The sequence below is a fragment of the Sus scrofa genome, chromosome 13 (genome assembly GCF_054392235.1).
Source record: "Sus scrofa isolate SSC_HxYL_T2T_F1_AM1 chromosome 13, Sscrofa_HxYL_maternal_Yorkshire_Landrace_v2.0, whole genome shotgun sequence".
NCBI lineage: Eukaryota > Metazoa > Chordata > Mammalia > Artiodactyla > Suidae > Sus > Sus scrofa.
In genome coordinates this window covers 105,320,345-105,334,126 of record NC_139395.1, presented here as the reverse complement: position 1 = coordinate 105,334,126, position 13,782 = coordinate 105,320,345, and the positions used below count along the sequence as shown (strand labels likewise).

Here is a 13,782-nt window from a genome sequence, read left to right as displayed (position 1 = left end):
CACTCATGCAGGCCAGCTAACACTCTCAGCCCTTGTTTCTGATTCTTGGCATTGTTGGGGCAGGCAGTGTGGGGAGAGCCACACACTTACATGCTGGGAAAGGCAGGGCCCCTGGCGGCCCCAGCCAGTCATCAGATGGCCTAGACAACAGCAGCAGCCAGACGAGCTAGAGGGGAGCTTACACCTCCTGGCAAATTTGCCAAACATTCAGGAATTTGGGATTATAGTTTCCAAAAGTCTGGTCTCTGCTCTCTCACCCCTCAACTTAAACAGATAAATAAATAAATAAATAAAACCCTCATTAAAAATTCTTTTGGCATGCAGACTGCTGGAAAGTCTGATCACAGCCCTGACATCTTTCTGACACCATTCAAACAGCAGGGCTGACAAATTTCCAACAGTTACTGGGAAGCTATCAAACTATATAATAAGCTATATAATCCTCTTTTTTTTTTTTTTGGCTGTCAGCTCCATCTTCCAAACTATAGACTCTTGACATGGTTGAATTAAAAGTGATGCTAGTGAAGGTGATTGATCGGGGATTATGATCGGCAGACAGATAACATGGGGGGATTATTGGAATGAGCAAGTTTATTACTGATCTTTACAACTCTAGTCAAAAGAAGTGACAAGTCAAAAACATCACCCACCCCATATATTCATTACAAGAGGGAGCAAAACATCCTTAAACTCCCAGGGTAGTTGCACATCAGAGGTGAGCCTCAAAATTTGTCTCATAGACTGGTGTTGATTCCCAGCCAATTGAAAGGGTGAAAGCGGTCATGAGACTATTGGAGGATAAAAATAATAGCTACTACTTTTTAAACACAATGTCCCAGGGATTTTTGAACACATTAGCTAACTTAGGCCTAATGGAAGTTTGTCAGATAGATACCATGGTCCCTCAAGTGTATATACAGCTGAGGATTCTTGAGGCCCAGGGCTGTTAGGAAAGTTCTACTTGACCCCAAAGCCAGTGCTCTTGGATTCACTGCATGGCAATGCCTCCCTGGAGCTAAAAGGCGACACAAGCCCTTGAGACAATTGGATTTTTTTCCCCTAAGAAATTCCAGTTTTCCGGAGTTCCCGTCGTAGTGCAGTGGTTAACGAATCCTACTAGGAACCATGAGATTGTGGATTCGATCCCTGCCCTTGCTAAGTGGGTTAATGATCCGGCATTGCTATGAGCTGTGGTGGAGGTCGCAGATGCGGCTTGGATCCCGTGTTGCTGTGGCCCTGATGTAGGCTGGCAGCTACAGCTCCAATTGGACCCCTAGCCTGGGAACCTCCATATGCCGCGGGAGCGGCCCAAGAAATGGCAAAAAGACAAAAAAAAAAAAAAAAAAAAAAAAAAAAGAAAAGAAATTCCAGTTTTCCTTGAGCTTGGGGTAGAGCTTTACCTTAAAGAAATAACCATAGCTGCTCATTGAAGATGGGAGAAGACCACATCTAATCTTGAAAGAAGCATCGAGCATTTCTATTTCTGCCAAGTGAATCAAAATGGGACCAATGAAGTCTAGCCTCTGTGACAGTTCTTTGTCTCCTCCTCAGCCGAGAATGTCTGAACACACTGATTCAGTCCCAGGATCAGCACTCTCTTGATCTGGCGCACAACTTATCATGAGTCACTCGAAGGATTCGAAACTCAGAGCTCAGAAAAGCTGCTGCCGTTTAGTTGGGACAGCTAAAAATGTTCAGGCCTTGACCTTATGCTCCTGGTCACCACTGGTTCATTCATCTATTTATTCATTTAACAAACATCTATCCTAATCTATTCTATTAAATACAAAATACAAGGTAAAAAGTTCAATTCATATGAAGTAATAAACAGTGACAAGTTTCTCACCCAATTTCCCCATTCCTTTGCTTAGGGAAAATCACTGTTACCAGTTTCTTCTTTCTTCTTTTTAGGGCTGCTCCTGAGGCATATGGAAGTTCCCACACTAGGAGTTCAATTGGAGCTGTAGCCACCGGCCCACACCACAGGCACAGCAAAGCAGTATCCAAGCCTTGTCTGTGACCTACACCACAGCAACACTGGATCCTTAACCCACTGAGCAAGGCCAGGGATCGAACCTGCATCCTCATGGATGTTAGTGGGGTTCGTAAACCGCTGAGCCACGACGGGAACTCCCTGTTACGTTTCTTAGGGATTTTTCTAAAGTTATCCTAGGTATAAATGCACCTTTCCCCTTGGCTTTCAAAATTGTCATTGAATCCTTGCTACAGCCTGAGCACTGGTTTGTATAAAGGGATGGTCAGGACTTGGCCCCTGCCCCTGGGGAGGAAGTAGACCTGGAAAACAACTGCCACCATATTCATATTATTGATAAATGCCCAGTTGGAGTACTTCTGGGGGTGTTGGTGCTCTGAATGGATCAGGGCTGAAACATTTATGTGCCTGATTGGCTGTCACAAGGAAATTGTGGTTATTAATAGTGAAGTGCCAGTGTTTGCAAATTATTTAAAAAAATAAATTAGAGCTTATTCCTCTGACAATTACCCTCATTTACATTCTAATTTGCCTTTGTGAATGAGAGCAAAAGGTGTGGAGACCAAGTTGTTTCCCTGAGAATTGTGTGTGACCCTGGGCACACCCACAGGGCAGCCCCTTATGAATGTGATCTGGTGCACATTCTGGGGGGTTTGAAAATTTCAGACCCAGGAGAAAAGGGGAGCATTATTTCCTTACTTGGGGGGAGGCAACTAGAAAGCTTTCCCCAAATAGTATATGCCTCCCATTCAGTTGGGATATTGGTCTCCTAGTTGCCTGGTTTCAAAATATTCATACTTGTAATAGCAGGAAAGTCAGGAAGTAGTAAAGCCGCCCATCTGGATTGAATACAGTCCGGGACAGTAGTTTGTGCATGGTGAGGCAGATAACATTTTGCAGATTTAAGAGACAGCTGAATCTGATGCCAGTGGATACAAGCTACTGGTGGAAGGCTTGAAGCAAATCCTTTCAATGCAGCTCAGATTTATGGGAACTACTCAGGAGCTTGTAGGCTTTGAAGAGGGGCAAACGGGCGCTGATTTGGTTCACAAAGAGCCCGTGTTTACTTTGGTTTACCTGGATTCTCACCCCATACTGAGTTTGGCTTCCAGTATGATTATAACCAGCTCCAGCTTTGGATGCAACCTCTGCTCCATGTCTGATAAGGAGTTAAAGAGAGAAAATAAAAAATGGCATAAATAAGTTTCACATGATCTCCAATCAGAGCAATGTGCTGGCTCTGTTTCACTCAATCAGCCAGGGGCAGAGAGAATTTTGCAAACTTCAGTGACCCTTTCAGAAAGCCTGGTCTACATCCTGCCTTCAGGAGAAAACCCAGAACCGGTCAAATGTGCCCTGTTTCGTTTTCTATGGCAGCCTGCCTTGTAGCTGTCCGAGGGGAGAATGTGGCCTCAGCACATTCCCCTCTTGATCTTCCCAAAGTGCCCCTCCAAGGGGCAGGAAGGTTAGCTGGTTATTATGACACATGAGGTAGAAATGCATCTTGAAATGAAGCACAGCTGAATTGCTGAGGGCAGGACCATAAAATACCTTTCCAAGGATTTCCTTCCTCTCGAGCTCAAATGGCAGCCCAGCTTGACAGCAGCGTCTCCATGCTGACTAAGTTTTCATATCACGTCTGAAAACTGTAATTACAACTCTTCTCCCTAAAGAAACCCATAGTCCAAATTTGTAAAATTAGTCAAACGTTAGTTGAAAAAATACTGAGATATGTTATTACCTTTTAAAAAGTCCACCATGAATGCTGTGATACAGGGTATGGGGTTTGAGAGTGTTTTATTTTTTTCTCCTTTCTCCCTTCCTTCTTTCCCTCCTTCCTAAAATGTAATAGAAAGCAGAACTAGATCTGAGTGAGATCTTGCCTTTTCACTCAGTTTTTCTTTTTCTTTTTTTCCCCCCTGAGTGAAATAAAGCACAAGAGTGCATTTTCCAAGTACCTTATGGGGTCCTATCAACTTATTTCTACTCCTTGCTTTGAAAGTGACCCACAAAGAGATAAAATTACTTGCACTGATTCTTACAGAAAAGCAGCCAAGGTTTTATTAAAAACACTCCCCTTCATATTCTTGTGTATTTTCTTTCCCTCTCTAATATGGGAGGATATCAAATATAAAAGAAATACAAAGTAAAACACTTCTCCTTTCATCTTTGCTCATTTTCCCAAATCTTCCAACATATCACCTTATTTTTCTTCATTAAACTTTATAGTCGAGCAAGGGGAATGCTGCATTTGAATTTTGAGGGCACGAGGGACTTGGGGTGGGCAATCTGCATCATGTCACTCATTAGATTCTAATAAGATCTTCTTACCCTGAGAACGTGGAGAAAAGGAAACCCTCCTACACTGTTGGTGGGAATGTAAATTAGTGCAGCCCGTGTGGAAAACAGGATGGAGGTTCCTCAAAAGACAAAAAATAGAACTACCATATGACCCAGCAATTCCACTCCTGGTTGTATATATGAAGAAAATAAACACTAATTCAAAAAGATTCATTCACCCCAAAATTCATACCAACATTTTTTACAGTTGTTAAGATATGGGACCAAACTAAGGTCCATCAACAGGTAAATGGACAAAGAAGATGCATTTCACACACACACACACACACACACACACACACACACAGAATACTACTCAGCCATAAAAAAGAATGAAATTTTGCCATTTGCAGCAACATGGATGGACTTGGAAGATATTATACTTAGTGAAATAAGTCAGGCAGAGAAAGACAAATGCCATATGGTATCACTTATATGTGGAATCCAAAAACATAAAACAAACTGGTGAATATAACAAAAAAGAAACAGACTTACAGATATAAAGAACAAACTGGTGTTTACCAGTGATGGGGGAGGGTAGGAGAAAGGGGCAATGTCGAGGCAGGGGATTAAGAGGTATAGACTACCATGCATAAAACAAATAAGCTACAAGCACATACTGTCTAGCACAGGGAATATAGCCAATATTTTATAATAATTATAAATGGAGTATAACCTTTACAAATTGTGAATCACTATGTTGTCCATCTGAAATATACAAGATTTTAAGTCAACTATACCTCACACAATGCACTATTGAGTGTTGCTTGGACCTGTGATAGTCTGAAATATATAAGAAAAATAATTTGATGATGAAATATACTAATAGAAAATAATGTAATGAAAAATATTTGGTGACGAGGATTTCTTTCTTTTCTTTTCTGGGGGCACCAAACAGTTGTGATAACAGGTTAAGTGGAAAGAAAGAATACAAAATTTTTTTTTCCCAAAGACTAAAAAGAAACATATGAAGAGAATAGCCTAGAATAACTTGCTGTATTTTTCTTCTGTTTTTGTTCTTTTTGTAATTTGGGAAATTAATTCTCTAACAACACTAACAAAAAGACCAACCATAATCCTTGTAGTTTTAGTGGGTCTGATTTATCCTGGACCACCTTATACTAGCTCTGACTTTTTAAAAAATGTATGTAGTTTAGATTTTGAAGAGCTCATCAGAAACTGTAATGGCACCTGATAAAATCTCAGCCCTAAAAAAAAAATATTAGAGCGGTACAGTACGTGCTGGGATAAACATTTTGAAAGCAAATGAATAATGAGACTAATTCAGTGATGAGCACACCTGAGTTTTGATAAGCATGACCCAATCCCATGTGGCGAAACCCTCCATCCACAGAGAATGTCTCATCTTTACTGAACTCACCAGAATGAACATTTAGTCCTTATAAAGCAATGTGCAATAAATCAGGGGAAAGCTGCAGAGCCCGTCAGACCTGCTTGCATTCCTTTCCCCTCAGTGATTCCTTAGTTCAAGAGGGTTCATCCTTTGGGAATGTTTTAACACCTTTTTGGAAACAATGCCAAAATCTAAGACTTTGACAGCTTGATACAACCTTATTTTCATCCTGAGATAGAGAAAAACCTGACACTGGGCAGGGCTAAATTATGAAAGGCAGTACCATGTAGCAGCTGTAATTTGGACTGGCAGATCTCGGGGAGCTGAGGGCGCCTTTGAACTTGCTGGGAAGTTTAACAGCAAGAGTGCAGAGACCTGGGAGAGAATCTGTTACTCCAAAAATAAAAAACTACTAAGTAGATTTCCAGCTGGACTAAAAACAAGAGATGGAATCTGTCAGATCCAGAATCCACGTTCAATTCTCACACTAGCGGAAGAGAGTAAATGCAGAGAAGTTTATGGAATGGTGTTGAAAATAGAAACCAAGACAAGAAGTTGGGCAGATTCATTTTCCCTTAGTCTGATGGACTAGAATTCAGAATATCAGTTTGAGCAGGGAATTCACTGGACTTGGTGGAATGACAAGTAAGGAGCCATCAGGGAATCTAGTGATTTATCAATGCCAAGGCCAGTTTTCTTCCTGGAAATCTCTTTGAAGTCAAGGGATGTGAGGAACACAGGAGGCAAAGGGGGGAATGGGCATTAGGGTGAGAACTGGCTTTATAGTCGTATAACTTCCCCCAAACCTTTATTGCTTTTTCCCTCCTCATTCATTCAGCACATACTTCATGGCCTCTCTGTGCCTGGCATTTTACTGGGCATTTGGTGTTTGAAGATGAATGCCAGAGAATTCCTACTCTTAAGGAGTCTGAGGTAACGTCAAATACTGCCCAAATCCCCATTCCCATTCTCAGCAGGAGAAAAAGCTCTGGAGGAGTGATGCCCTGCCCTGTGTTTCTACACCTTTATATCTCTAATTTCAAGACATTTCTCCTTTCATAAGATTTTACTCTTTTAAATAAAGGCGATTCCTTAAAATGTATAAAAGTGGGTTTAATTTTTATCTTATTTATAAGGCTTTTCACCTAACTCAATAATTTATTAGAAAAGAAAATCCAAGGTCAGACAAATCTTCCATTCTTTTTTTAACAACGTGGTGTCTATGTTGATTTCATGACCTTCTTTTTCTGTATGTAGGAATCCATGGATGATATTAGAGACTTGACCTGCTGAGGGAGATGGATTATTTTTTATCAGTTAGATGTCTAGTGAGTCTGAAAACAACCACTGCAGGGTTTTTGTTTGCTTGGTTTTGCCAATGAAAATAATAGACAGCCATACAACCAAAAAAAAAGTTTGAAAAAAAAATCTGTGTTTTGTCCTATCCAGTCATCACTGAAGGGAGGTGTGTGTGGTGTGTGTGTGAGGGGGAGGGGTGGTCTGTAACTTTTTCAGAAGTGAAAACGAGTTAACATTTTAAGAAGTCACTTTACACTGATTACCAATAATGCAGTATGTTTTTAGAAGAGCCATTTCTGATCAGATAGAATATAAAATAGAATTCAAATACCTATTTCCTTGATAGGCTTAAACTGCTTGACTAACGCTCTCAATATTTCTCATTGCACTGAACATTTTTAGTGTCTCAAGGATGCCACAAGGAAGAGACAAAGGGCTCCTAGTGATTTCTCGCTCTGGTATTTATGCCCTGTGGAGTCTTCTTCCTCGCTATATCAGGATTGGTCTGTGCGATAAAAGAATGCAGCAGAAGTGGTGGTATGTCCTTTCCTGAGTTAGATCATAAAAGACATTCTAGCTTCTGCCTCTCAATCTTTCTCCCTTTCTGATCATTCCTCCTGGTAGAAACCAGCTGCTGTATTGTGAAGACACTCAGGTAGCACTGTGAGTCATCATGAGGCAAGGTGTTGAGGCCTTCTGCCTACAGCCGTATGAATGAGCCATCTTGGAAGCAGATCCTCTGGCCCTGAATAAGCCTCAGATGACTGTAGCCTCTGCCAACAGCTTGACTGCAACCTTGTGATAGACCCTGAGCCAGAATCACTCAGCTAAGTCACACCCAGATTCTTAACCTATAGAAACTATGTGAAATAATAAATGTTTGTTAGGTGAAGCTGCTAAGTTTTGGGGTAATTTGTTATGCAGCAATAGATGACTAATACAAGCACCCTTCCAAATCTGAGATTCACTGATTCTCTGATTCTCATATCACACTGGTAATATCTACCACATGAAATATTCTCAGGAGTCTTAAATCTCCTTAGTTTCCTTCATATTGCATGATTGACATATATTTCCATGTATATACATATATACACATTAATATATACATATTAATATACATATTAATATATACACATTAATGCATTTTTTTCTAAACACTTTTTTGAAATTCCTTTTCTATTTTAAAGACAACACAGGGTTATTAAAGAAAATGTGGAGGGGAAAGTTTAAAAAAAATTACCCATAGTTTTAACACTCAAAATAGAACTATGGTTAACATTTGAGTATACTTCCCTCTGTTTTTCTGTCAAAATGTTTAAAAAGCAGTTGTGACCATATGTTATCTACTAACAAGCCAAAATCATTTTCCTTAATAAAATCCAGAGATGTGCCTTGTTCGTTACTGTCATTTGGCTCCCTGCTCAGAGTGACAAGTTCTCAGGGACATCAGATGTGACTGTGCCCTGAGTGTGCAGAAGAGTGTTGTGTGGTTGAAATCAGGTGCTGGCAGCAGTGCCTGGGAGATGGAAGATGGAAGATGATTTATACCAACTAGCAGTTGCCTCTGTGGGAATTCTTTTTATTTTCAGTACTAACATGTGTGAAAAAGGCCACTCTCTGCCCCCAACAACTCCTATTTATATCCACCAACTTTTTAAGAGAAACTACACCCCTTTTTTCTCTCTTCTTCTTCAAAGAGGGCTGCCTAAAGATGTAGATTCACTGGGTACTGATGAGGCATGAGCAGCAGGCCCCTTTCCAAGGCCCTGAGCAAGATGCTAGCAATGTGTTTACATGGTCATATATTTTCACAAAATTGGCAAAAGTAAGAAACTTTAAGGACAGTTGGTTAAGAATGTCCTCTCTTCCTACTCTGCCCCCACCCTGCAATACACAAATACTTTGCTTCATGCAGGGTGTGATTGACTGATGTGGGCATTTTACTTTTCATACATTTTGTATAATTTTTCTTTCTTTCTTTTTTTTTTTTGTATTTTTATGGCCACACCTTCGGCATACAGAAGTTCTCAGGCTAGGGGATGAATCAGAGCTGCAGCTGCTGTGTGTGACCTACACCACAGCTCACAGCAATGCTGGATCTTTAACCCACTGATCACCAGGGATCGAACCTGCATCCTCGTGAATACTAGTCGGGTTCTTAATCCACTTAGCCACAACGGGAATTCCTTCTATTCTTTTTCTTGACGCTCTGAAAAATTCTTTAAGTTTCAGGACCTAACATGTTGGATATACCTCTTGGTTTCAGAATTGCGAATCATATACATTGAAATAGTTTTTAAAAATTACTTCGTACTTATATGATACTGAGCATCAACTATCCTTCAATTAAAAAAAAAAACAATTGCTTTGTCCTGTGAGCTTACTTTCTTTTGTATTCATTAGTCTTATCTGCTAAGTCATTGGGAAATTCAGAACTATGAAAATTACAGAATTAGAGAGTGTCCAGTGAGCTCAATCTGTTCCAAAATGGTTGTATGTATTTCTCGGAGTTGTTTCACCAGAATCTACAGGTCCTCAAAAGGCCCTCCTCTTTGTGCTCAGAAACAATATTCCTTAACTTATGGACACTTTTTGAAGAAAATAGCTGTCCTGACCCCTCAATTAAGACAAAAAAAAAAAAAAAAAAACCACTGGAAAGAAACTCATGGACTTGGAGAACAGACTTGTGGTTGCCAAGGCGGAGGGGGAGGGAGTGGGGTGGACTGGGAGTCTGGGATTAATAGATGCAAACTCTTGCATTTGGAGTAGATAAGCAATGAGATGCTGTGTAGCACTGGGAACTATATCTAGTCACCTGTGATGAAGTGTGATAGAGGATAATGTGAGAAAAGAATGTATATATATGTGTGTGTGTGACTGGGTCATTTTGCTATACAGTAGAAAATTGACAGAATATTGTAAACCAACTATAATGGAAAAAATAAAAATCATTAAAAAAAGAAAAGAAAAGTAAAAACCACTGGAATAGACTATAATGGAAAAGAATATATATATATATATATAAAAGAATGTATATATATGTATGACTGAATCTCTCTGCCGTATAGCAGAAATTGGCACAACATTTTAATCAACTATACTGTAATTAAAAATGTGGCGTGTACATATACGGGAAAAAAAAGAAGCAAATAAATTTAGTCTATTCAAAACAATACTTCTGAACAAAAGAGGAATACAAAATATATACTACCAGTCAGGTGGGCGATTAGCTCTATAAAGGACTGTGCTACTCTGTTTATTCATTTCACCTGTTGATCAGAGGAATGTAGTCTTCTTTTTAAAAACTTTTGAAATTAAAGAATCAAATCAAGACCTGCTGTGGGTGGTTGCAGAGTGACAAGCCCAGCTGCCACAACGTTGGAACTTATGCAGTTCTCACTCGGAACCCCACCCCTCTGGGCTGCTCAAAGCCAATGACTAAACACTGCCAAGGTACCAGGGTGTGAGTGCTGGTCCATCCAGCCAGACCTGGGATTCCCAGAATGGGCAGCTTTGGGTGGGACACTCCCCATCAGCCTGGAAATTCTTTCTCAGACCTACGTGGATTCTGAGCGCTTTCCAATTTTTTCTTCCTGCTCTCCCTTCATAGGTGCAGACCTGATCAGACTGCTTGCTCTCCTATTTCTCCTCCTCCTCTCTCCACCCTGCACAGGCTTGCTTCCAATAAATCTCTCCAGTGTCAAAGCCTGGCTTAGCATCTGCTTCTCTGAGCATCCAAACTGGCATACAAGTACATTGTTTAAAATGAACTAGTCCAGAAGGGCTTATGTTAAGAGCAATCGTTCCCTGGCCCCTTCCCCTTGATTAATTCCATTCCTATATTTCCTCACACGGGAATAAATTTTTTTTTAATTTTAATTTTAATTTTAATTTTTTTTAGGGCTGTACCCATGGCATAGGGATATTCCCAGGCTAGGGGTAGAATCAGAGCTGCAGCTGCCAGCCTATGCCACAGGAATGCCAGATCCAAGCTGCATCTGTGACCTACACTGCAGTTCACAGCAATGCCAGATCTTTAACCCACCGAGCAGGGCCACAGATCGAATGGCATCCTCATGGATAATAGGTGGATTTGTTACCACTGAGCCATAACGGGAACTCTAGGAACAACTTTTAACAGTTTCCATTTTTAGCTCTTTTTGGCTGTTACTTCGATATCTCCAAAAAAACCTGTTTATGCCATATTGTTTATTATTTATTATATTTTATGAGTTATATGTATAAACATATATTTAAATACATGTAGTATATTTATTGTTTATTGCCATAATGTTTACATTATATCTTTTTTTTTTTTCTTCTTCCTTCTATATCCATGGCATATGGAAGTTCCTGAGCCAGCGATCAAATCCAAGCTGCAGCTGCGACCTATGCCACAGCTATGGCAGCACCAGATCCTTAACCTGCTGTGCTGCATCAGGAACTCCATATGTTATACATTTTTTCTTTTTTAATCATTGTGATATAATTGACATACAGTGAACTGCTTCTATAGGAAGTGAACAATTTGAAAAGTTTTAACATTTGTATACATCGTGAAACTATCACCTCAATCAAGTTAGTGAACGTATCTATCACCCCTGAAAGTTTCCTCATGCCTCTTTAAAATCAGCCTTCCCTTTATCTCTACAGTCCCTAATCTGCCTCTGCCACTTCAGATCAGTTTCATGTTTATATAATTTTAGATAAATGGAATCATACAGTCTGTGCTAATTTTTTTCTGGCTTTTTTCACTCAGCAAAATTAATTTGAAATTCCCCCATGTAGTCGTGTGTATCTGTAACTCATTCTCTTTTTTTTTTTTTTTCTTTTTTTGCTTCTTAGGGCCACACTCTCGGCATATGGAGGGTCCCAGTCCAGGGGATGAATCCGAGCTGTAGCTGCCAGTCACAGCCACAGCCACAGCCACACAGGATCCGAGCTGCATCTGTGATGTGACCTACACTACAGCTCACAGCAATGCCAGATCCTTAACCACCCACTGAGCTAGGCCAGGGATTTAACCCAAAACCTCACAGTTACTAGTCGGACTCATTTCCACTGTGCCACAACAGGAACTCCCATTCTTTTTATTACTAAGTTGTATATTCCATTGTATGAATGTGGCAAAATTTGTTTATCCATTCATAATCTGATGGACATTAGGTGCTATTACAAACAAAGTTGCCGTGAATATTTTTGCATAATGCTTGTATGGACGTATGTTTTCTTCTCCTCCTTCTTTCAAAGATTATTGTCATTTATTGCCTCATGTCCAATGTCTTGAGTCCCATTATTTCACGTATTTTGTCTGATGTTTTAGCTGTCTCAGACAGCACAGTAAATCTGACCCACTTTACTCCATTTGACTGGAAGCAGAAGTACACTGTATTTTTTTAATTTATCATAATCTTCCTTGAAGTCATGCTACAAAAGTTTTAGGGCCACACCTGAGGCATATGGAAGTTCTGAGGATAGGGGTTGAATCAGAGCCACAGCTGCCGACCTATGCCACAGCCACAGCAACGGGGGATTCCAAGTTGCATCTGTGACCTATGCCACAGCTTGTGGCAATGCTGAATCCCTAACTCACTGAGTGAGGCCAGGGATTGAACACTCATTCTCTTGGATACTATTCTGGTTCTTAACCCACTGAGCCACAAGGGGAACTCTGATACTACACCATTTTATGTATAGTGTAAGAACCTCCAAGAGAACTCCAGGAGTTCCCATTGCAGCTCAGTGGAAACGAATCTGACTAGCATCCATGAGGACACAGTTTTGATCCCTGTCCTCGATCAGTGGGTTAGGGATCCGGAGTTGCCCTGAGCTGTGGTGTAGGTTGCAGATGTGGCTCCAATCTGGTGTTGCTGTGGCTGTGGTGTAGGCCAGTGGCTACAGCTCCAATTTGACCCCTAGCCTGGGAACCTCCATATGCCATGAGTGCGGCAAAAAAAACCAACTCTGTTTACTTCCCCCTGGCCTTTGTGTTATGATTGTCATACATTTCGCTTCTACTTCTTATAAATACTGCAGTATGTTACTATTATTTTCCTATTTCTTTATTTAACAGTTTTAGACATTATGTGTTGGTTTCTCTGATGATGGATATAGATTTAGCTCACTAATCTTTTATCTTCCAAACCTGGCCTTTCTTTCTTACACTTCAATAAGATTATGCCACTATTTTTAGGTTCTTTCTATTAGTTGGCTTTGTAGCTATGAAAAAGATAGTTTTATATATTCACAACCTCATTTTTAATTCTATCAATCATTGACGGTATCTCTTGATGCTTCACTTTGTGAGGTGAACGTGAATGTCCTTCCCCTTTCCTTCATCTCTGTACTCCCTCTTACCACAATCAAATGCTTAATTTTAACTTACGATGGCAGGAAAGAAAACACGGTCCTTGTTCTGCAACCAGGCCCAAGTCGTCCTTTTGCCTGGCCTGTAGATTGATTCCAAGAGCTAAAAATTGATTAACAGTGTTTACAATATTATGGCTATGTAAAGTTAACTCACAATTCAGCCACATAGTACACTGTGTCAGGTTCTTAACCCACCGAGCCTCATTGGGAACTCCATATTTTCAACTTCTAAGAACTCTCTTTTAATTCTTGGGTCATTCCTTTTTTATAGCTTCCCATTCTTGAATTATAGCCTTTTTAATTCTCTCTGAGGATACTACATATAGTTAAAATATAATTTTCTAGTAAATGTTCTTAAAGTGTGCTAGTTTGTGTATATTTTGTAGGGACAGTGAGTCTGGGCATATTCACAGACATGTATTTC

At 40.1% G+C, this 13,782-nt stretch overlaps 1 long non-coding RNA gene across 3 annotated transcripts in view; it reads right to left on the bottom strand.

Moving 5' to 3' along the window:
- LOC106508818 (uncharacterized) overlaps positions 1–13,782 on the bottom strand; it is a 56,448-nt gene that overhangs the window by 12,568 nt on the left and 30,098 nt on the right. For 2 of the 3 annotated variants that reach the window (XR_014824190.1, XR_001305891.3), the window contains one exon: positions 3,545–3,660. This is a non-coding gene — a long non-coding RNA (uncharacterized LOC106508818). Of the gene's footprint in view, positions 1–576; positions 3,153–3,544; positions 3,661–13,782 lie in introns of those variants that run through there. The other variant, XR_014824189.1, reaches the window with a different exon arrangement.